This window comes from Pogona vitticeps, chromosome 9 (assembly GCF_051106095.1).
Source record: "Pogona vitticeps strain Pit_001003342236 chromosome 9, PviZW2.1, whole genome shotgun sequence".
Taxonomy (NCBI): domain Eukaryota; kingdom Metazoa; phylum Chordata; class Lepidosauria; order Squamata; family Agamidae; genus Pogona; species Pogona vitticeps.
In genome coordinates this window covers 10,471,028-10,494,912 of record NC_135791.1, presented here as the reverse complement: position 1 = coordinate 10,494,912, position 23,885 = coordinate 10,471,028, and the positions used below count along the sequence as shown (strand labels likewise).

Here is a 23,885-nt window from a genome sequence, read left to right as displayed (position 1 = left end):
GCCCAAGAGCGCTGAAGCCTCTTTTAAAAGCGAGACCGCGCTGCCCCCAAAGGACGGCAGGCGAGGCAGAAACCGAAGCAGGCCAAAGCCGGCGGGCGCGCGTTTTCGGCCCCCAACACGGAGGCGCCCTCTGGCGGCGGACGGGCGCCGCTTCAGTCCTCCTGGCGGGCGAGAAGGGCAGGGAAGCCCTTCCGGCTCCCGCGAGACAAAAGGTATAAGAGGGCACCCCCCTCCTTCTCTCACCATAAGCGGGGCGGAGGAAAGGCGCTAGCTGGGAGAGCTCATATCTGTGCGGGAATTGTGGGGGTTGTAGTCCAAGAATCTCCCTACTTCTGGCCGCCCCGTTCCCCAGGAGGCGGCGGATGGAACTACATTTCCCAAGAGCCTCCGCCACACGCCGGTGGTAACTCTGCCAATCGGAAGCTCCGTGAGCACGACGTGTCTATAAAAGGCCGAGCGGGGGCGGGGTGCTCGTTCTTTTTCCCCGTCGCGCTCACGGTTTGGGCGGAAGCTCGCGTCTAGGTAAGGGCAGCTGGCGCGGCGCGGCGCGCGGGGGGGGTGCTGTTGAATCCGCCGCCATCCTCTTTCCTCTCCGGGGAGGCCGGGGCGTGGATTCGTGATCTCTACCGAGGAGGTTCCTGGCATTGTATCGCGGTGCTCCTCGCCCTTCGCGAGCGTGGCGTCGTCGTGCAAGCATGGTGCGCGCCCGGTTGTCGCCTTGTTGACCAGGGCGGGTCACCACCGAGTAGGTGGGCGAGGAGGGCGCCTTTTCGCTCTGAATCCGGTGGGCTAGCTTGGAAAGATCCCCGACACTCCAGGCAGGCAGGCAGGCAGGCGAGAGTCGCCTTTACCGCCTGCCTTGTCTCCCACCCATGGCCCATGGAGGCTGCTGGGTGCCAGTTCGAATCGTTCCTCGCCACCTTGTCCCCGGGGTGGTCCCCTCGAGCTGACAGTGGGGAGGGGGCTCTCGGAGGCCCAGCCCCTCGCCTGCCCCCCCAAGTCGTTTTGGGCTGGAAGAAAGTCTGGGTTTGTGGTCCAGAACCTTCAAAGCTTTTCCAGGTATTGAGTGTTCAAGGCAGATGAGCAACTCCTGCAGCCCTTGCTTGTGCGGCTGATGATGTGCGATCTTTTCTCGTAGGCAGCAGTCTGGATTAGCAGCCAAAAGCTAATCAGAAATGACTTGGGAATCCGGAACGGCCTTCTTGGCGTTGCAGGCTGAGGAAGAAAAGATGTCCTGTCCTACCGAAGGCCTTGGGAGGATCATCCAAGTCCTAGTTTTAGGCTTTCCTTCGTAGTGGCGCTGTTGTTATGGGCTATGAAGTCGGAACCAACTAAGGACGAGCCTGATGGGCTTTTTTTCCAGGTAAGTGAGATTTTTAAAGAGCAGTTTTACCAGTTCCACACACCCCAGGGAGCTTCCATGGCTCAGTGGAGATTCAAACCCAGGCCTCATGTGTCTATCACTCTATCCCTGACCTCACACTTGAAATCCTCACAGTGGCATTAGGGAGGCTTTAAAAGGCTTTTCTTGGGAAAGGGTGCCAAGTCACTGCGATGTAGTGGTTGGAGTTTGTGTTGGGAGTGGGAGAGTCCTCGGCCCTTCCACCACCCATGAGACTCCCTTGAGCCTGGCAGTCTCCCCCTCAGCCTCTCTACTCCTCACAGTGTTGTATGGGGTAAACTGGAGAGAAGATTCTTGAATCATACCTAAAGTTCAGTGAGGGAAAATGTAAGGTAGGATTGTAATATATGTTACCAGTACACTTTGTTCTGCATGATGCTACTTGGAAACCACCTGCTTGTATTTATTACATTTATATCCCACTTTTCTTTTAAGGAACATAAGGTGACAATTGTATTCCTCTGGGTTTCTATCCTCATGTGGGACCCTGTGAGGTAGATTAGCTGGGAGGTGCTGACTGGTTGGAAGAAGGACTTAAGCTGAGTTTCTTGCTTTAAGAGAAACTTGGTCTTCAACTTTTTTAAATGATAAAGGATTTCTGCCCAGTCACCAGGGGAGAAAGCTGATTGGATCTGATGTGTCCTTCTCCATTAAAGTTGTAGGATCACCATAGAAAGGTTGTGTTAAGCAATGGAGTGGGGGTTTAGAAAGGCTTCTTGTTAGAGTGCCTAAATATAGAAAATTTAAGTAAAAACTTGCATTCATTAGTATTAATCTCAGAGGAGAGCTCGGTACTGACACACCACTGTGGCTGTTCTGTAGAGTTTTCTACGGTGCTTTAGGGGAATTTTCTTAGGTTGTAGGGCAGGCTGCTGAGGAGTGGGGCCAGACTCGGTCATCGTCCCTCTAGGATATTTGCTTGGAGCCGCTCCTGGCCCTATCGAAGCTGCGTCTGTCTCTTGTGGCTGATGTGGTCAAAAAGGTGCCAACAGTGACTTTTTCCTCGACGGTCGCTGTTCAGTTTGCACGGCTGTAACTGTCCAGCAACATTCTCTGGAAAATACATTTATGCTTGGTTTAGGTATTTCACACTTCTCTCCCAAAACTGGACCTCCATTGATGTTGTACATCTCAAGCATCCAGACTGGGCAGGGGGAGGTGTTTCCAGATGAAGAGAGTCTTTTAATGGTTCAGTATTCAAACTGAGATTTTGCAGACATGTTTTCAACTTGCCACTCAGCCATAAATTGCTTACTGGGTGATCTGAGCCAATCAGTATCTCACAGCTTAACAAACCTGGTTGGTTCTTGTGAGAACATGGATGGGTTGTTTTGAGGAGAGCATGTGTAAGAACTTGAGAAAACATTCCTTCTAGTGTTAAAGTTCTCTTAAAAAATAAGCTCAGGAGACAAATAAACGTATTTCAAGTTCAAATTAGCTGTGCCTAACTTCAGAATGAAGACGGTAATGCTCATAGTGCACTTCATAGTCACAAATTTCAATTTCAAAATTGATGAAGTTTCTCCAAAAGATCCAGAAGCCTGAATATTGTTCCGGTAGTGGATACATTACAGTAGGACAATTAGGGGCAGCTAGGGTAATTTGCTTACACTAAATTATGATTCAGTGCTTTATTGCTATGTTATAGGGGAAACTCCTAGTTTTGATATCATTTTAGCAACAGGTAACACGTTAGTTAATTCTCTCTCACTTCCTCGGTGGTTAATAGAAGTACTTCTTGATGTGTGAATTAAACAGGGGAAATGGTTAACACTCGTATGGAAAAAATGCATCTGATACACAGAGCCAGTACCGTAAGCGTTTTTTTAATAAGTAGCTGCGTTAGTCTGCAAACATCTCGGACAAAGTATTATATTATGACAGAATAATAGTATTACTTTCCATCTTGTTCCATCTCACTACAGTTCCTTTCAAGGATGATGAAGATAAGACTGTGCTGCATCTGTGAGTTGAAGATGGCCTTCTCTGGGTGATCCACAGGATTCTGCTCAGAGCACAGGTCAGAAGACTTTGTGTGGGTTTGAGAAGTAGTTGGTCTGATCTTTTTACTGCCCTTCAAAGTTCTGCTCCCCTTGTTGCATCTTTTAGTGGACTGCATGTTAAACCAAGAGCTTTGGCTTAGCAAATGGCCACAGGGTCTCCAACAACATGCAAGAACAAGATGGGAGGGACTTTGACATCTCCGGCCCTTATTAGCTGTGGATGTCACTCGACTCTCCTACATGCATGTCTTGTAGCAGCTCATAGATATGTAAACACCCTTTTTCTAAAAGATTAAATCAGCCTTGGTTTTCTTTAGCTACTCAATAACTCCTGGTTTTTTTTATCAGATATGTCAGAAACAAATATCCTATTGAAGTTGAATAGGCTCACAGTGACACTGGCAAAGGTATTGTACATGTTTTTTCCAATAAATATGTGTGCTACTTTTAGAAGGCAGTGGGATGGGGGAAGATGTAGAATAAACAGTAACCTCCCTATCCCTTTCCCATCAGATCTGAATATGGATCTTATGGTCAAAAAGGAGGGAAAGTAAAATGGAAGCTGGCCCCTTACCTCTTAGTTGGAGAAAATCCTCCACTAAGGTGGGCTGGCTTGAGACAGTGTTTTGTTTTTGATGCCTTGCCAGTCCCAAGGAACAAAACATGACAGGTGATGACAAAGGATTCATTTTGTATTAAAGTTTTCAAAATTCTGAGGGGGGGTTGGGTGATTACCATGGTCCTCCTTTATCTTTTCTCGACCCTTACCTGTGATATGAGGTAAGCTATTTTGTAGCCAAAGTTGGCCAAAGATCATCCAGTGAATTTTATGCTAGGCCTGAGTCTTGAACCCTGCTTTTGCTCTTGAGATCCAGCAGTTTGAATGTATAGACTTTGGAAGTTATTGGACTGCAGTTATTTTCATTCCTCAGCATTGGGTGTGGCTGCTGAAAGTTGCATTCCAAGAATAGTTACAACAAATAATAACTAAGTATTGTAATAGAGAAAAATGTCAGGATAAATAAAAAGATGTATTATCACAAAAAAGGAAGATTAGGAATGCCAGATATTAGTAAATATGTTGCAAACCAACTAAGAGTTATCACAGATAGAATCATATTAAATAAGGAGATAATATGGAAGTATATTGAATTATAAGAACTACGGTATGTCTGTTACCTTGGCAGAGCCAGGCTACAGAGACAGATCTCTCTCTCTCTCCCCCCCCCCCCGCCACGCACTCTCCCCACAAACACACACACCGCATGCACAGGTGCCCTGAATTCAGAAAAGGTTGGGGACCACTGTGATAAAATATGGAACGAATTTATAAAAGCTGTATTTTGTATACGTAAAGATAAAAAAAGACAAGGAGTATAGGTATTTTCAGAAAGATTTTAGGAGTGGGTAAAGCAGTAGGAAGATTATGATTGTAAGCAAAAGTATGTAAGATATGATTCCAGTATTTTGTGTTTATGTATCAAGTAGGTTTTATGTGTTAGTAGTACCGTGTTTTCCCAAAAATAAGACAGGGTCTTATATATATTTTTGCTCCAAAAAACGCATTAGGGGTTATTTTCAGGTGATGTTTTTTTTTTTCATGTACAACAATCTACATTTATTCAAATGCAGCCATGTCATCTTCTGGTTGCTGCACAATGGTGGAGGCCATGGTTTCACTTAACTGGAGCTTATATTTGGGGTAGGGCTTATATTACAAGCATCCTGAAAAATCATACTAGGACTTATTTTCAAGTTAGGTCTTAGTTTTGGGGAAACAAGGGTATATATATTTTGGTTTTGTATTGTAAACATATGGCAAATGAGTGAACATTCTTTTTTTTAATTAGTATTTTGATTACAACTTATACTGTTGTAAAATTAGACTTGTATCTCACTACTTGCAAAGACATCAAAGCTGCCTGCCCTTTCTCTTTTTAGAGCAATTGGGTAGATTTAAAGACATTGATTAGCTCCTCATGGAGAGAAGGTGGCAAATAAGTAAATGCTTGCTATAAATTATGAGATTGCATTATCAATAATTTTAAATAATTGTTCTTGTGGTTGTACAGGAGCGGTGATGCGGACTAGTGAGCTTCTGTTTTTCTGAAGGCGATTCTTGAGGCAAGTGGACAGTGGCAGTGACCTCTTAGGTAATGTAAGATTCTGTTACCAATAGTAGAAAAGGATCTTTATCACTCTTAATTGAGCTGAATTAGGCAGTAGTTCAATAATTGCCTTATAATATCTTTGCCTGCGCTGGGAAGCATGTAGTTGATTGCTTGTGTTGAGTGAAACACCACCTTTGTTTGGTCTGTGATGACTTGTGTTTTTAATGGTGACAGCTGGATGAATCCTGCGGATATGGGGCTGAGACCAAACAGATCATGTTAGTGGGAGAATAGGACATCTGCTTTCTGTTTATTCTGTTTTAGCTAACTGCAGAGTTAAAATTTATGACTGCAAATGAAATATTTCTTTTATGTCTTCAGATACACCTTTGAATTTGCCAAGGATACTGAAGAAGTGGAATTATCAGCAAAGAAGCAGTTGTTACCAAAATGATTTAGTTTTTGTAATTGTATGGAATAAAAACCTAATGTATTAAGATTAAGCGTTAGTATATTTAATGTCTTTATGCACTAACTTTGGTGTGTTAGCAACAACATTATGACTTGCATGTGTAAGAGGAAGAAATGGGCACAAAGGAAGATCTCAACTGAAAATAATGACAAAAATGCACGGAGGGGGGAAGCTCAAAGAGAAATGTATGGTAACCTGATCCTCAGGATCTTTTCTTTAATAAAGCTGCTTGGTAATTACTGCACCAGTAACTAACTTGTCTGTGTGATGATTCTGGTGACAGGGATGGGCAGGCTTCAGGTTTGAGGGGCCCATCCTGGTTTTCCCCCCCTTTCACTGGGGCCTCAGGATTCTCTGTCCAGAGCCAAATGCAGAGGACATGTGGTTAGCACACAGTCTGTGTCTTTTTTAAAGTGCCAGAACTGACCGCTGTTTTACTTCATTCCTGGTTGAGCCAAGCATTTCTCATTTAAGCAGTGTAATCAAGGTAAAAGTCCCACCGTTGCTATGCAGCAGTTGTGATTTGAAGACTTGGTCTAGGACAGAGTCTCCAAACTTTTAACCGTGAGAGCCACATAGGATATTTGCAACATTTTTGAGGGCTGAAGGAACGTGTGCCTCCCATGTGTGAACGGGCTGGATAAAATGGCAAGGAGAGCTGGATGTGGCCCACAGCCTGTAGTTTGGAGTCCCCTGGTCTAGGACATGGCTCTGCCATTCAGCCCTGCCCTCAAATATTTTGATGTCTGAAATTTATTTTTTTAAATAAATTGTTAATACTTTCAAAGAAGGGTAAGTCAGATTTATGAAGCTTGCATTGTTCCTGCCTCCCATGAATTTAACTATTTAAATGGCATGTTCCCACATGACTAAAATGCTTGTAAAATGTACAAATTGTGTTGGTGATGAGAATCCTAATTTTCCTAACAGGAAGAGCTTGCAGGTGACACATTAAAATGAATTCTTTAACACCAAATATGTTAATAAGACATTAGAGAAAAAGCAGCATAGACCTCTGTTTTAGAACTGCATATAGATAACCCACAAATTGTCTATAGGGAGGGAAGTGTTGGAAAGGCCCTTGAGGTAACATGGAGCCCTCTCCTGTGGTAACAGCCCATGTGTATGCAATTCCCACTTAAGGACAACCTTTTCTAAGGGTTTTAAAGCAGATAATCCACAGGAGTGGTTTACCCTTCCCTTCTAGGGGCATTCAGGGACTGCCACTTGCTCAAGACCACATAGGCTGTCTTTTTTCACACAAGGCACAGTTAGGAATCAAACTGAACCCTTGACCTGTGCCAAATACCTAAACCACTCAGCTATCCAGCTAGCTAACAATTCCATGACTAAGTTTATTCACTGTTTATTCTCCAGCCCTTTCTCTGTAAGTGCTGCGCCTGTGCCACAGTTGCTCAACACAGACACAACCATTCTCTTATATGTGTGGGTCAAAATTGTGGTGTGTCCCTGATGAAGGCATATTTGGGGTCCTCTGCAGGGGCACAGAGCTTTCCTAACTTGGCTGGCTGTCACCAGTTCACTCTTCCATCTTCTGTAGCTCTGGTTTCCCCACTTCTCTAGCTGATGTTTTTTTTTTTGTACCCATAGCCACCTGCTCTGCCCTCTCCCCTGAAACACTTCCCCACCACCACCAGCTCATGACCAGTGCTAGCCTTCCTCAGTGGACTCCCATCTCTGGTGGGCTGCTCTTCCTCCTGGTCCCTTGTGGCGCTGGGGATCCCCATGGTGGCAGGGGTTTGGCTCTCACAGATGTTCCTGATAGATCAAGGTTCTTGGCCTCCATGCTGCACCAGCTAGATCACCAAAGTGCCGCTGGTTGATTCATGGGGGGGGGGGGGGTGCATGGAGGTTGGCCCGTGCTGCCTCCCCAACCCTGCCACTATTGCATCTCTTAGACTTGGCCCTTGATTGCACTTCAGCTATAATGTTCAGATGCCTTAGTATATAGGTGATATAGTATTTCTTAAAAAGCTCTTCAGGCAAAAAAGACATTCAATGTTGTGGTGCCTTAAAGACAGATACTTTTTATTTATTAGATTTTGTGAATCAAGTCATCTTCCACATATCTACATTACCTGTTCCATAAACATTTATTCTGATTTGTGATGGTAGTAGCTAGAATTAACATAGAACGAGGCTAGAAAAGACTGAAGACTTCAGCACGTGCATGCGCTGAGGGGGGCCCCTTCAGACAGTGGAACTGAGGGACGGTTTGGGTCACGAAATCTCCACTCACTCAGGGTGTCTACTTGAGTGCAGTTTACGCTGCTAAGCAACAGGATGTTGCCAGTCTGCTAGCATATTAAGCCAAAAACTGAAGAAAAATTAAAAGTAAAGACAAAAATTTGGTGATGTACTGATTTTAATGTGAGTTTATTTTGGAGAAGTCCACATCCTAAGTATTTTGCCTGTATCAAAACTGGGGGAAAATATTTTATACCAGTGGTTCTTAACCTTTTTGAAAGAAACGCCCCCTTGAGCCATTGAGGAAGTTATCATTGCCCCCCTCCATGCGGTGATATTTATTTATTTATTTATTTATTCATTCATTCATTCATTCATTCATTCATTCATTCATTCATTCATTCATTCAAATCCAATGACCCCTGAAAATAAAATTCAATTGCAAGAAAATGAAATGCCCCCAAAAAACAGTAACATTTAATGATTTAGTTACACGTGAATTTTAAGATGCAAAAAGAAATGTAAAAAGGGCATAAAAACAAACGCAAAGGAGGAACTAAAATTTCAAGATAAAAAATTTGAAATTAAATTCAGATTCAAGAAAAATATATATTCATGCACACTATAAAAAGGGTTAAAAATACACAAAATTTACAGAAGGAAAGCAACAAAAATCAGAGCGACAATATATATTGCTCTGTATGGAGCACTTGGAACAGTGTCTAGTGTGGCTGAGAAGGCCAATTTGAGAGTGACAATCTCTTCCACACTGAGGACAAATGCAATCTGTCCTCTGTCCAGCTCCCTGATTTTGCTGCTTTCAGGACTGCCTCTTTGCCTTGGCCTGCTGGACAATGGTCTCTTCAAAATGGGAGAGGCCGTGTGTCCTGAGCACACTCCTGTACTGCAGTGAGTCCGGGACCCTTCATGCACGGCAGGAGAGAAAGCTGAACACGTTCCATATGCATTGTCTCCGACGTATTTTTGTTATCTCCTGGCAGGACAAAGTCCCAAATAGAGTAGTCCTAGAACGAGCTGGAATTTTTAGCATGTATACATTACTGAAACAACGACATCTACGTTGGCTTGGGCATGTTGTAAGAATGGCTGATGGTCAGATTCCCAAAGATCTTCTGTATGGAGAATTAGTGCAGGGACATAGCCCCAGAGGGAGACCACAGCTGGACACAAGGATATCTGCAAGGGGGATCTGAAGGCCTTGGAAATGGATTGCAACATTTACTCACACAGAAAACGGGAAGATCTGAAGTCTGATGTCCCTCAAAGCCATTTAAAGTCGGCCAGGTGAACTTTCTTCCCCCCTGACAGCCAGCCAGCCACAACAGGACAACAAGAAAAGCCAGAAAAGCTGCCGAATTCCCACCCACCCAGGATGACCCGAGCCAGCCCTGTCCCTAGAAATCCTGCCGCGCCACCCCAAACCCATCTGTTTCTCTCCGTGCTTCCCTTGCAATGGGCGGGAAGGTGGGTGGAAAGGCAGGATGGACAAACAGGGCTTGTCTCTCCCTCCTCACCCGGGTGCAAGGCAGTGCGTCACCAGGCGAGGATGGGGACCTGAGAGACCTTTTCCTTCCAACCGATCCACTATTTTCTCTCTGTTTCAATTGGATTAATATTAGGACCAAACTGAAACATGGCAGACCATTTCAACAAATAGCAATTACACCAAGAGTTCTAAAAGACAGCCTCGTGGTGCAGTAGTTAAACCGCTGTATTGCAGCTAAAACTGTGCTCACGACCTGGGGCTCAATCCCCGGTAGCCAGCTCAAGGTTGACTCAGCCTTCTATCCCTCCGAGGTCAGTAAAATGAGTACCCAGCTCGCTGGGGGGGCAATGTGTAGCCTGCATAATTAAATTGTAAACCGCCCAGAGAGTGCTTGAAGTGCTATGGGGCAGTATATAAGCAGCACGCTTTAGAGCAGTGGTGGTGAACCTTTTTAGGCTCGCGTGCCCACTGGGGGAAAAAAATCTGTGTAGCAGGGCGGTGACATTCATTCTCACATGTGATCTCTCCTCCAGTGAGAATTTTTGATATAAAGCTAAAATAAGAGTAAACTGGAATGTTGGGATAACATTTACAAGTCCCTTTATTACTTGTGGGTACAGTTTACCAATACAGTACTAGAGAGTAGGAGCCTAACCCCATGCCCTATTTGTTCCTGATAAAGACATGGTTCCATCATCCATTGATTTGGGTTAGTTTAACAGATCCACATGATGTTGATGAAGTCTTGAATCAATCCTTCCCCCTTGCCTTCCATTTCATGGTAATTTCCCTTGTTTTAAAAAGGTAAAGGTTCCCCTTGACAATTTTTGTCCAGTCACGTTCGACTCTAGGGGGCGGTGCTCATCCCCGTTTCCAAGCCATAGAGCCAGCGTTTGTCCGAAGACAATCTTCCGTGGTCACATGGCCAGTGCGACTTAGACACGGAACGCTGTTACCTTCCCACCAAGGTGGTCCCTATTTATCTACTTGCATTTGCATGCTTTCGAACCGCTAGGTTGACAGGAGCTGGGACAGGCAACGGGCGCTCAGTCCGTCGCGTGGATTCGATCTTATGACTGCTTGGTCTTCTGACCCTGCAGCACAGGCTTCTGCGGTTTAGCCCGCAGCGCCACCACGTCCCTTGTTTTAGGGGGGTCTATTTGTTTGCTTTTTTTGTTTTGGAGCCAGATCTATCGTGCCCATCTGTTCCTTTGTCTTTGAACAAGTCCAGGCCCTAGGTACACACTTGTGTGTGTGTGTGTCCGTCCAACTGGAGCTCCCCAGCCATCATCTGTCATGTTAGCATGGAGCAGGGCTGTCTCTGTAAAGTATGGGGGGAAGGTGGACGCAGAGAAATTGGCCACTTAACCATCACCAAAGAACATTGAAACACCAGCTAAGAGCAGAAGGAACATGAAAAAAGCTTCCTAAATATTAAACTTGGGAATCTACAAATCACTGAAAAGTGGAAAAATCAGCCCAAGTGAACATTGAGATGGGATCAAAAGCAAGCAACCACCCATCATCTAGTTTGAAAGGGAAAGGGAAAGGGAAAAAAATGCTGGTGCTAGCAGAAGGCGGCTTACTGCTTCTGGAAAGATGGATTAGAGAAGAAAACTCTTATGTAGCCTTGCTAACTGTGCATTTTGAAATGAGTGAACGTTGAGGGAGCCCTTTTGTTCTGACAGCAGATCCATTAATGTCATTAAGCAGCAACATATGCCAGCAATTCGAGTGTTATGGGAGGGAGTTCCAAAGTCTGGGAGCAGCAACAGAGAAGGCTCTCTCCTGTGTCCCCACCAGATGCACCTGTGAAGGTGGCGGGATTGAGAGAAAGCTTCCCCTGATTATCTTAACACTTGAGCTGGCTCATAATGGGAGATACGGCCTTTGAGATTGCTTGGACCCAGACCATTAAGGGCTTTGTAGGTTAAAACCAGCACTTTGAATTGTGCCCGGTAACTGATTGGCAGCAACAATTTGTTTTCTTCTCTCTTGGATGCCAGCTCAGCCCCTTTACCTTCTCAACATCCTCCTCTTTGGGGAATGAAAAGGAATTGAAAATAAAACAGACAAAATTATAATGCCACTGTACAAAATAATGGTAAGGCCGCACCTGAAATAGTGCTACAGCTCTAGTCATTGCACCTCAAAGAAGACATGATGGAACTGGAGAAGCTGCAGAAGAGAGTGACGAAAATTATGACTGGGATGGAGCATCTCCTTTATGAGGAAAGGCTACAGCATTTGGGGCTCTTTAGTTTAGAAAAAAAAGGCACCTGAGCGGGGACCTGATTGAGACTGTGAGGCTCCCAAGGTGGAAGCCATGGTTGGAGTGCCGCTGCTCTTGAAGAATAGCAGCCAGACCCAGACTTCCCCCCCACCATCCCCACCGCGACGGGAAGAGAAAGGAGTGGAGACCCCTGACTGGGGAGCAGAGTGCGGCGGAACCCTCACCCTAAACAAGGGGGTAGATACCCGAGACTTAGAAGAAGACCTGAAGGGGTTAAGAATTGCCCGCGAAACGGGACGGTTTCAGGCGGGAAAGAGGGGGGAGGAGATAGAGGCAGGGATGGGAGATATAAGGGGAGGACCGAGGGATATTCCGGGCGGTTGGGAGTGGGTGTGGATGGAGGATCCGTGGACCCACAAGTGGGAACAAGTCCGAGTACCACATGAAGAGGCGGAGAGGCGCCGGCAACTGGGGCTGAAGCCTCGTCCGTCTTACTGGGGTGAGACGGAGGCGAGAGAGTGGCGTAGGAAGCTACGGGAGGAGCGGGAAGCGGTGGCTCGAGAGCTGGAGAGGAAACGCCAATGGCACATCGCCGAACTGAGGAAGCTGGGGGGCTACCCGGCCCCTGGGGCTACACAATAGAAGATGGATCCTCCTGGGACGGTTGGAGTGGGGACGAGGAGACCCTACCCTTGATATCCCTGGAAGAAGAAGCGAACCCTGGACCGGGACCTGTGCCGCCTTCAACAGGTCCCTGGAACCCAGAGAACTCTAACCCCTTTGTACATAGTTTATGGACTCCTCCCAAGCCGAACCTTGGTCTCCAAACGTCCCTGAACCCATTTATGGGAACCGTTACTGATGATGTTAAAGTTGAAATAAACACATTGCCGTTTGACTTTCCCCAGGAGTCTCGTCCGTTTATTGGAGAAGGGACAGCCCGAATACACGAACCCTCACAGAGACATATAAAATTATGCAGGGGATGGATAAAGTGGATAAAGGGAAGCTCTTTTCCCTCTCACACAATACTAGAACCTAGGGTACTCCACTCAAACTGACTGATAGGAGAGTGAGAAAAGACCAAAGAACATATTTCTTCACCCAGTCGGTTGTTAGTGGGTTGGAACTCCTTGCCACAGGATGTGGTGATGACATCTGGCCTAGATTGGACGGATTTCTGGAGGAAACATGCATCACCAGTTACAAGCCATGATGGGGATGTATAATCTCTAGGCTTCAAAGGAAAGTACCTCAAAATGCCAGATGGAGGGGAAGGGGATCAGGAGACAGGGATCTAGTGGTCTCATGGGCTCCCAGAGGCCTCTGTGGGGCCACTGTGAGATACAGGAAGCTGGGCTAGATGGACCCTTGGCCTGATCCAGCAGGGCCCTTCACATGTTCTTATCTTCATTGATGCTTTTGTTACTGCATCTACCTTCACAGAACACAATGCTCCAGCATCCAGTGGCAAAGTTGACCGTTATCAAAATGTACTTTTTCTCCCTTTTGGCAAGTTGTGGAAAATATCTCCTATGTCCACTCCACCCCACATGTGACTTTAGCCTGAGTTCAAAACACTCTGTTCCTCTGCCTGTTTACTCTGGCCATGGGAACTGGCTCTCTGTATGAAAAGATTATTCTTCCATAGCAAACATACCCCTTGGTCTGCTATTTCAAATTCACTGTTCCTCACATTATTTCTAATAGCTTCCAAGTGTTGATTGGACAGTGTTTATTTTCTAAATTCATCATCCTGTTTAAAGTTGCAAACTGAATCAGACTCTGCATTAGAGACAAAGTTTTCCCACTCTCCTGCAGCAAGTTCAGTTTCTACAGACAGGGCCTGCTTTGTCTGAGCTTTCAGGATACAAAAATCAGGCTTAATTCAAGGCCCAGTTCATTTCTCTTCATGTTGTTATTGCCCTTGAATCAATCACAGATTTGACTTTGGGCCTGTAATGGTTCTCTTGAGAAAAACAGGGGCATCCTGTTCAAAATAAACTCGAGTATAAAAAAACGTTTTTCTGTTTCTCCATTTAATGCAAACTGGAAAGGCACAACAGGAATTTGTGCAACACCCTTAATCAAAATCCCCTCCTGGGATAATATCATCCACCAAATCTATTCTCATAAAAGTAATTCCTGACCATGCTTCTAATATACCAAGAGTTTTTCAATTTTTTTCTCAACTACTGGTATTTCTGTGAACTTATTTATTTGTGGAGCATTACCACATAACATTCTCTTTACATCTTGTTGTTTCAGGATTAAATCTTTATTTTGCTTTCTGTCAGAGACTCCCCAGCCCCTTACCCCCCTGGGGTATCTCTTTAACCATATTTACTTTTGGAGTGGCTTGCTGGCATTTGTCCTGAGGGAAAGTACATTCAAACTTAGAGTCTCCTTTCTCTCCACAGTTAAACACACCTTTTCTCTAAGAGCTTAGAGAAGAGCTAAGAGTTTAGCTTAGAGCTAAGAGCTAAGAGTTTAATATTTCTCCTGTAACTTTGGAATCCTCTTGACCCTCCAGTAATAATTATATTATTTTCCCACCCTGAGGCACAGGCTTGGTTGGCTCTTTTTCAAAACTCATTTCTCCTCAGTGGTTTAGAAAATCAGCATGCCCTGTTTAGGATTAGTTGATCAGCAGATTTTGCTTTGTTCCTAACAGATCTGAGTTCTTCATTTTTCACCAACAATTTAATGTATTTTGGAAGCTGGAATAGAAACTAATCTAAAATCATTAGATTGTTGTTTCTCTCTGCTGCTAGTCTCAGCTCCAGAGACTAACAGGAAAAACAGCAATTCTTTTCAAAACAAAAGGATTCTTTGATTTTTAGTTGTATTCAATCAATGATCCCTCTGACTGTGGCTGAAGGGTCCTGTATTTTTTTGGGAAAAAGTCAGGACCAAGTTTAAATCGAGCAAACTCTGCTTATTCTTCACAACATACATCTCTCTCTCATGCTAATATATTCTAAACCTCAGCTAGCATTCCCTTTCCATTAACTAGGAATAAATGTCAAGTAATATGCTTAATTCACTCCCCAGTTTCAAGGAGCTATTTTGATGGGAATGTTAAAGAGAGGTTTGGGATAACAAAATTAGATTTCAGTTAATTTGTCTTTGTATTGTTTCTGCCCTCTGAATCATTTACAGTTTTGACTCTGGGGCCTGTAATGGCCCTCTTGATAATAACAGGGACATCCTGTTCAGAATACACTGGGATGTCAAGAAGTTTTTTTTCCTGTTTCTCCATTTAATGCAGATTTTTGGTATAAATATGTCTTTTCTAGTCTGTGTAACTCGCCTGTTAACAGAATTCAAAATTTGGGAGCATGGCCAACTGTCTAAAACGTGTTTGTGGTAGGATTCCATTTGATGTTGAAGGGGAGAAATGAAAATAAGTAATTTAACTTCAATGGTGTGTCCTAAAATGGTGCTTTAGTCAATATTAGAAGTTAAGCAATCGGGTAGTCAGAGAATTAGTGTCCAATTTGTTTATAGCAGCAAGATTACCCACCTATAACCAAGAACTGGAAAGCAGTTCATAGTATTTTGTGAAGGGGATATTATAGGGATGTCTGAGGTAACAAAATCAGCTTTCATTTGAGGAACAGTTTAATTTATCTTCATGTTGTTTATGCCCTCTGAATCAAGTGCAGGTTTGACTTTGGGGCCTGTAATGGCCCCTTCTAAAAAAATAGAGGAGCATCCTGTTCAGAATACACTGGGATGTTAAAAACCTTTTTTCTGTTTTGTCATTTAATGCAAACTTTTGCTATAGAGATATATATTTTGGTCTCTGTAACTGTCTTGTTAACAGAATTCAAACTCCAACTGTCTAAAAAATGGGGGAGGGGAGGTAAGATTCCATATAAGCTGATTTGGCATGGCCTTGCTCTTCCAATGTTTCCAATTTAATCTAAAGATGGTACATGCAGTTCTTGCAATGGCTAGTGAAGGAGATAAATGAAATAAGTAATTTAAGTTGCGTTTCCTAAAATAGTGCTTTTGTCAATACTGGAAGATAAGCAATTGGGGAGTTAGAGAATTAGTGTTCAATATGTTAATAGCAGCAAGATTACCCACCTCTAGCCAAGAACTGGAAAGCGGTTCATAGTTTTTTGTGAAGGGAATGTTACAGGGAAGTTTGGGATAAGAAAATCAGGTTTCATTTGAGGCCCACTTAATTTTTCTTCATGTTGTTTTTGCCCTCTGAATCAATTACATTTTTGACTTTTAGACAATTTGAGTGTGTGAGAGAGGTAGGATTCCATAGAAGGTCATCCAACAGGGGCTCCTCTTCCAATTTTTCCAATGTACAATGTAATCTAAAGAGGGTAGATGTAAAGGCATGACAGTTGTGGGCTTGCTTCCCTTGAAGCTTGTATGTTTTATTGGTGAAATAAAGTTTCTGGAATGATCGCAGTCACCACTATCCAGCTTCTCATATTTCTATCTCTGAGGGAAAACTGCAAAGGCACAACAGGGTTTCTGCAACACCCTTAATGAAAATCCCTTCCTGGGATAATATCATCCACCAAATCTATCCTCATAAAAGTAATTCCTGGCCTTGCTTCTAATGTACCAAGAGTTTTTCAATTTTATTCTCAGCTATTTCTGTGAACTCCCTATTTATTTGTGGAGCATGACTAAGGGTTAATCCAAATAACATTTTCAGTATATCTTCTTGTTTCAGGATTAAATTTTTATTATGCTTCCTGTCAGTCTTTCACACACACCCCACCCCCACCCTGCCTGGGGTATCTCTTTAACCATATTTACTTAGCGTGGCTTGCTGGCATTTGTCCTGAGGGTTACTACATTCAAATTTAGAAAGTCCTTTCTTTCCACAGTTAAACACACCTTTTCTCTAGGAGCAAGGACAGTTTAAATACTTCCCTCCTAACTTTGGAATCCTCTTGACACTTCCTCCAGTAATAATTATATTATTTTCCCACCTTGAGGCACAGGCTTGGTTGGCTCTTTTTCAAAAATCATTTCTCCTCAGTGGTTTAGAAAATCAGCATGCCCTGTTTAGGTTTAGTTGATCAGCAGATTTTGCTTTGTTCTAACAGATCTGAGATCTTTATTTTTCACCAACAACTTAATGTATTTTGGAAGCTGGAATAGAAACTAATCTAAAATCATTAGATTGTTGTTTCTCTCAGCTGCTACTCTCAGCTCCAGAGACTAACAGCAAAAACAGCAATCCTTTTCAAAACAAAAGGATTCTTTGATTTTTAGTTGTATTCAATCAATGATCCCTCTGACTGTGGCACTGAAGGGTCCTGTATTTCTTTGGGAAAAAGTCAGGACCAAGTTTAAATCGAGCAAACACTGCTTATTCTTCACAACATACATCTCTCTCTCATGCTAATATATTCTAAACCTCAGCTAGCATTCCCTTTCCATAAACTAGGAATAAATGTCAAGTAATATGCTTAATTCACTCCCCACTTTCAAGGAGCTATTTTGATGGGAATGTTATAGAGAAGTTTGGGATAACAAAATTAGATTTCAGGTAATTTGTCTTTGTATTGTTTTTGCCCTCTGAATCATTTACAGTTTTGACTCTGAGGCTTGTAATGGCCCTCTTGATAATAACAGGGACATCCTATTCAGAAAACACTGGGATGTCAAGAAGTTTTTTTTCCTGTTTCTCCTTTTAATGCAAACTTTTGCTATTGATATGTCTTTTCTGGTCTCTGTAACTCGCCTGTTAACAGAATTCAAAATTTGGGAGCAGTGCACATGGCCACTGTCTAAAACGTGTTCGTGGTAGGATTCCATTTGGTGTTGAAGGGGAGAAATGAAAATAAGTAATTTAACTTCAATGGTGTGTCCTAAAATGGTGTTTTAGTCAATATTGGAAGTTAAGCAATCGGGTAATTAGAGAATTAGTGTCCAATTTGTTTATAGCAGCAAGATTACCCACCTATAACCAAGAACTGGAAAGCAGTTCAAAGTATTTTGTGAAGGGGATATTATAGGGATGTTTGAGGTAACAAAATCAGCTTTCATTTGAGGAACAGTTCAGTTTATCTTCATGTTGTTTATGCCCTCTGAATCAAGTGCAGGTTTGACTTTGGGGCCTGTAATGCCCCCCCCCCCAAAATACAGGGGCATCTTGTTCAGAATACACTGGGATATTAAAAACCTTTTTTCTGTTTTGTCATTTAATGCAAACTTTTGCTATAGAGGTATATATTTTGGTCTCTGTAACTGTCTTGTTAACAGAATTCAAACTCCAACTGTCTAAAAAATGGGGGAGGGGAGGTAAGATTCCATATAAGCTGATCTGGCATGGCCTGCTCTTTCCCTCTCTGAGGGAAGACTGGAAAGGCACAACAGGCCTTTGTGTAATGCCCTTAATCAAAATCACTTCCTGGGATAATATCATCCACCAAATCTATCCTGAGAAAAATAATTCCTGACCTTGCTTCTAATGTACCTAGAGTTTTTCAGTTTTTTTCTCAGCTATTTCTCTGAACTCCCTATTTATTTGTGGAGCATTACTACGGGTTAATCCACATAACATTCTCAGTATATCTTCTTGTTTCTGGATTAAATCTTTATTTTGCTTCCTATCAGAGTTTTCCTCCACCACCACACAAACACACCCTGCCTGGGGTATCTCTTTAACCATATTTACTTGGAGGGGCCTGCTGGCATTTGTCCTGAGGGTCAGTACATTCAAACTTAGAATGTCACTTCTTTCCACAGTTAAACACACCTTTTCTCTAGGAGCTAGGGCAGTTTAAATATTTTCCCCCTAACTTTGAAATCCTCTTGACTCTTCCTCCAGTAATAATTATATAATTTTCTCACCCTGAGGCACAGGCATGGCTCCTTTTCAAAAATCATTTCTCCTTAGTGGTTTAGAAAATCAGCAAGCTCTGTTTAGGTTTAGTTGATCAACACATTTCGCTGAGTTCCTAACAGATCTGAGATCTTTATTTTTCACCAACAATTTAATGTATTTTGGAAGCTGGAATAGAAACTAATCTAAAATCATTAGATCGTTGTTTCTCTCTGCTGCTAGTCTCAGCTCCAGAGACTAACAGCAAAAACAGCAATTCTTTTCAAAGAAATGGCTAGTGAAGCAATAGGGGAGCTAGAGAATTAGTGTTCAATTTGTTAATAGCAGCAAGATTACCCACCTATAGCCTAGAACTGGAAAGCAGTTCATAGTATTTTGTGAATGGGATAAGAAAATCAGGTTTATTTTGAGGCCCAATTAATTTTTCTTCATGTTTTTGCCCTCTGAATCAGTTACATTTTTGACTTTTAGCCTGTAAAGGCCCTCTCAAGAATAACAGGGGCATCGTATTCAGAATACACCGGGATGTCAAAAACCTTTTTTTCCCCTGTTTTGTCATTTAATGCAAACTTTTGCTATAGAGATTTATATTCTGGTTTCTATAACTCTCTTATTAACAGAATTCAAAATACAACTTTCTAAAAATGGGTGGGGAGCCATTCTAGGATTTCATATAAGGTCATCTGGTGGGGCTTTGCTCTTCCAAAATGTTTCCAGTGTAATATAAAGAGGATATATACAGTTCTGGCAATGGCTGTTGAAGGGGAGAAATGAAATAAGAAATTTAATTTCAATGGTGAAAATATACCTTTTATCAATATTGGAAGAGAAATAATTGGGCAATTATAGAATTTCCCTAATTTGTTCCTACTGCCTGGCACTGGGTTGGAAACTTTTCTCTATCTGCCTTGGGTTCTTATTTTAACATACAGATGCCTCTGGGCTCAGTTGCTTTTGGATAGCCCCAAACAAAACTTCTCAGACTATCCACTGTTTTAGCAGATTCACATGCAAAACCTGTACCTTCCCCCCCCCTTGTCTCTTATCTTGATCTCATAGTCTACACTAGTACTCTGCACTTTGATTGTTGTAACCTTTTTTGAATGCATCATGTTGAAAAGATGGGTTCTGGGTCCTCTTGTTGTCCGCTCCGTAACTGTGCTCCTCACACATTGAGTCATTCTTCCTCATAACTCACAACTTGTTCTCATAAACGTCCCTTTACTTTGTCCTGAGTGAGGTCTCCTATACCTGGCCAATCTTGCTCCAATAACATCTCCTGATTTAATCCTGGCACTTCCCCAACTTCCATGTTTGCCTCCAATCCTGACTTGACCTGATGTGAGTGCATATGGCAGAACATTCCCATATATGCATCTAACCATTAAGGTGTTGTCCAATCTGTCCCCTGTAGCTATCGTTCTGAAGTCTTTTTGCACCCTGTATCCACCAAGACCATTCTCACCATCCCATTCACCTTGACCTCAGCCATCCAACCTGGTTTCCAGTCATATGGGAATTGCAGCAGCAGTAGGTTTAAGTTTGTGATTGAGGAAAACTTTTAATGTACGTACCTCAGATTTCCTAAACAGACTGAAAATTCTATGTTCCTTACCCCTATTCATCAAATATGCAAACTTGGGTAAAATAATGCTTAGTATTTTATTTAATTAATTTTTTTCAATATAACAAAATATAACAAAAACATAAATGACAAATAGAATCACAACTCCGGTATACAGTGCAACCCACCACCATTGGGAATATAAGTTTATATATAGACATATTCACATCAGTATCTTTCATCTTAATTTACATATTGTGCCCCGTCTGTTTCAAAAAATATAATGATTCTGTGTTGGGTTATAACCTATATGTTTTGTAAAGACAAATTCTATATAAGAATTGCAAATCCCACTAAAACTATTTTCCTTCAAAAATTATTTTCTAAGTTTCATTTTGTAAGTTATCATTAATAGTTAGATTACACATCTCATTGTACCATTCTTCCAATATCAAATGAACATTATTTTTCCAATTCCTTGTTGTGAGGGTCATTTAAACCGGTCTTGGCTTCTCCTAGCTTATCTATGAAGTCACTTATTTGGGGCACAGGATACAAATCAAATTTTGATACCGCATTAACTTTCTTATAGCCTGTGCAGAACCTAATGCTGCCATCAGTTTGGTTACCAGCACAGGGTAACGGCGCCAAGGGCTATGAGACGGCTCAAGAACCCCTAACCTTAACATGTCCTGAACCTTCTGCCCTATTCACCTCCCTTAATTGTCTTGGCCTAGATTGCCCTGCAGAACGTACTACTACTGAATAAAGGGTTGATGTAAACAGGAGAATTGGAAACTTCCCTATACCAAGTTAGGCCACTAACTCAGTGTTACCTGCACAAACCAGCAGCAGCTTTCCAGGAAATCAGACAGAAATCTTTTCCAGCCCTACCTAAAGATGCTGAAGATTGTGCCTAAGTGAGCCACATATGTCCTTTGTCACAGATGGTTTTATGGATTCCCAGGCAAAGGGGGGACTTGATTTGCCCCCCCTTCAACCCCCCCTCCCAAGCTGTTGTTTAGTCGTTCAGTCGAGTCCGACTCTTTGTGACCCCATGGACCAGAGAACGTCAGGCCCTCCTGTCTTCCACTGCCTCCCAGAGTTTGGTCAAATTCATGTTGGTTGCTTTGATGACAATGTCCAACCACCTTGTCTTCTGTCGACCCCTTCTCCTCTTGCATTCACTCTTTTTTCTTCTTTTGACCTAAGAGGAACTTAGGTCAAAAAAAGGGCAGGAAAGGTTTTCTTCATTGGCAAGTCGAGGTTCCATTCGCAAGTCGAAGCAACATTTTCCAAACGGAGCCATTTGTAACTTGAAACATTGGCAAGTGGAGACGTTTGTAAGTCGAGGTACCACTGTAAATGGGCTTACAACAGGGACTCTGCAAAGTGTGGGATGTCCCTCTGCCTACAAGGCCAGCTAGCAGCACCACCTCCCTTCTCTCCTGCCACCTTCCTCATGCAGGATGAAGTTGATGAAAACCCACCAGGGACTCAGGTCGCAATTATAGGGAGGGATGGAACTCTGGAGGGAAAGGGAGTAATAGATTACCTGCTGCGAAAGGTGAACCCAAGGCCATGGCACCGTAATAGGAAAATGGTCCGTTTTTGAATTTCATCTTCTCCTTTGTCCGCTGCAAAGGAAGAAGGCAAAAGGGGCTAGTTATCAGTGCCAGGGTTGCCAAAGATGGTTACCTGCTGGGAAATGTGAACCCAAGGCCATGACTCTGTAATAGGAAAAAGGTCCGTTTTCAAATATCATGTTCACCTTGTATGTTTCTGCCTTCACCTTACCCTGTAACAAAAAGGCAAAAGGTAACAGAAAGGCAAACACTTTAATACGCTAAGGTGTTAGCGTTTATAAAATTAAAATTTGATTGATTGACTGACTGGCTGACTGTAATCTTGGTCTGCTCCTGGACCGAGCCCTCTCTATGGAGAATCTGATGTCCACCATGGGCATATCTGTCTTCTTACAGTTTGGGCTCAGGAGGTCATGTTTCTCAATGCTGGAGGCAGTCTTTGGCCGCTGGCTTTCCTTAGCAGCAGTATTGCTCCCTGCAACCTCCAGCGTGGGCATAACCGTCTTCTCAGCGCTTGGGAGGTCAGTTTTTTCAATGCTGCTGGCAGTGTTTGGCCGCTGGCTTTCCTTAGCAGCAGTATTGCTGCCTGCAACCTCCAGCCTGGGCATAACCGTCTTCTCAGCGGTTGGGAGGTCATGTTTCTCAATGCTGCTGGCAGTCTTTGGCCGCTGGCTTTCCTTAGCAGCAGTATTGCTCCCTGCAACCTCCAGCCTGGGCAGATCGGTCTCCTTAGAGTTAGCGCTCAGGAGGTCAATTTTTTCAATCCTGGAGCCAGTCTTTGGCCGCTGGCTTTCCTTAGAATTTCATCTTCTCCTTAAAAGCTGCTACCTCCACCTTCCCCTGTAATAGAAAGGCAAATTTAATTTGTTAGTGTTAAGACACTAATTGGACCAATTCCTCCCTCTTTATAGGATGCAGGGCATGCACTTTTTCTTGGCTAATGGGCAGATCTACAGAGACTGCTAAACGTATCTTTAAAATGAGGATGAAGTAGTCAGCCTGTTTGGAATTTTCATAGAGGTAATGGTGGGGGAGTCCTTCTGCTCCACATAAAATCGCAGCTCACAGATCACATCCCGGTGTTTTAGGAGACGCTGCATGTACTTTTCTGAGAGGAGATCTGGAGAAAATGGCATTTCCTCTGCAAGATCCAGAGAAAGGATCCGAGGAATCGAGAGGCAGCCAAGAGGAGCTGAGGCGAGATCTTTGTTTCGTAATTCCCCTTAAACACAGAGAAATCCCATTTCCTCCTGCTGCTGACTTTTCTTTTAGTGCGATTGTCCACTGCAAAGTAAGAAGGCAAAAGGGCTAGTCATCAGTACCAGAGTTGCCAAAGATGGCTACCTGCTGGGAAATGTGAACCCAAGACCATGACTCTGTAATAAGAAAAAGGTCCGTTTTCAAATGTCATGTTCTCCTTGTATGTTTCTGTCTCCACCTTCCCCTGTAACAAAAAGGCAAAAGGTAACAGAAAGGCAAACACTTTAATATGCTAAGGTGTTAGCGTTTATTAAATTAAAATTTGATTGATTGACTGACTGGCTGACTGTAATCTTGGTCTGCTCCTGGACCGAGCCCTCTCTATGGAGAATCTGATGTCCACCATGGGCATATCTGTCTTTTTTCAGTTTGGGCTCATGAGGTCATGTTTCTCAATGCTGGAGGCAGTCTTTGGCCGCTGGCTTTCCTTAGCAGCAGTATTGCTCCCTGCAACCTCCAGCCAGGGCATAACCGTCTTCTCAGCGCTTGGGAGGTCATGTTTCTCAATGCTGCTGGCAGTCTTTGGCCACTGGCTTTCCTTAGCAGCAGTATTGCTCCCTGCAACGTCCAGCCTGGGCATAACCGTCTTCTCAGCGCTTGGGAGGTCAGTTTTTTCAATGCTGCTGGCAGTGTTTGGCCGCTGGCTTTCCTTAGCAGCAGTATTGCTCCCTGCAACCTCCAGCCTGGGCATAACCGTCTTCTCAGCGCTT

General features: G+C 43.3%; 1 long non-coding RNA gene and 4 other non-coding genes across 6 annotated transcripts; all 5 read left to right on the top strand.

The window, feature by feature from the left end:
- Positions 1 to 433: 433 nt before the first annotated feature.
- On the top strand, positions 434 to 6,239 carry LOC110082280 (uncharacterized). 2 transcript variants are annotated; one of them, XR_012081151.2, is made up of 6 exons: positions 434 to 522; positions 1,139 to 1,350; positions 3,328 to 3,422; positions 3,754 to 3,812; positions 5,478 to 5,558; positions 5,898 to 6,239. It is a non-coding gene; the product is annotated as an uncharacterized LOC110082280 (long non-coding RNA). The 2 variants fall into 2 exon arrangements; XR_002301116.3 differs by having other exon boundaries at positions 459 to 522; positions 1,139 to 1,363.
- On the top strand, positions 2,332 to 2,470 carry LOC140702128 (small nucleolar RNA SNORA16B/SNORA16A family). The gene has a single exon (XR_012081180.2). It is a non-coding gene; the product is annotated as a small nucleolar RNA SNORA16B/SNORA16A family (small nucleolar RNA).
- Positions 3,516 to 3,649, top strand: LOC140702129 (small nucleolar RNA SNORA44). The gene has a single exon (XR_012081181.1). It is a non-coding gene; the product is annotated as a small nucleolar RNA SNORA44 (small nucleolar RNA).
- On the top strand, positions 3,894 to 4,029 carry LOC140702130 (small nucleolar RNA SNORA61). The gene has a single exon (XR_012081182.1). It is a non-coding gene; the product is annotated as a small nucleolar RNA SNORA61 (small nucleolar RNA).
- Positions 5,714 to 5,787, top strand: LOC140702136 (small nucleolar RNA SNORD99). Its single transcript, XR_012081188.1, has one exon. It is a non-coding gene; the product is annotated as a small nucleolar RNA SNORD99 (small nucleolar RNA).
- Positions 6,240 to 23,885: the final 17,646 nt, after the last annotated feature.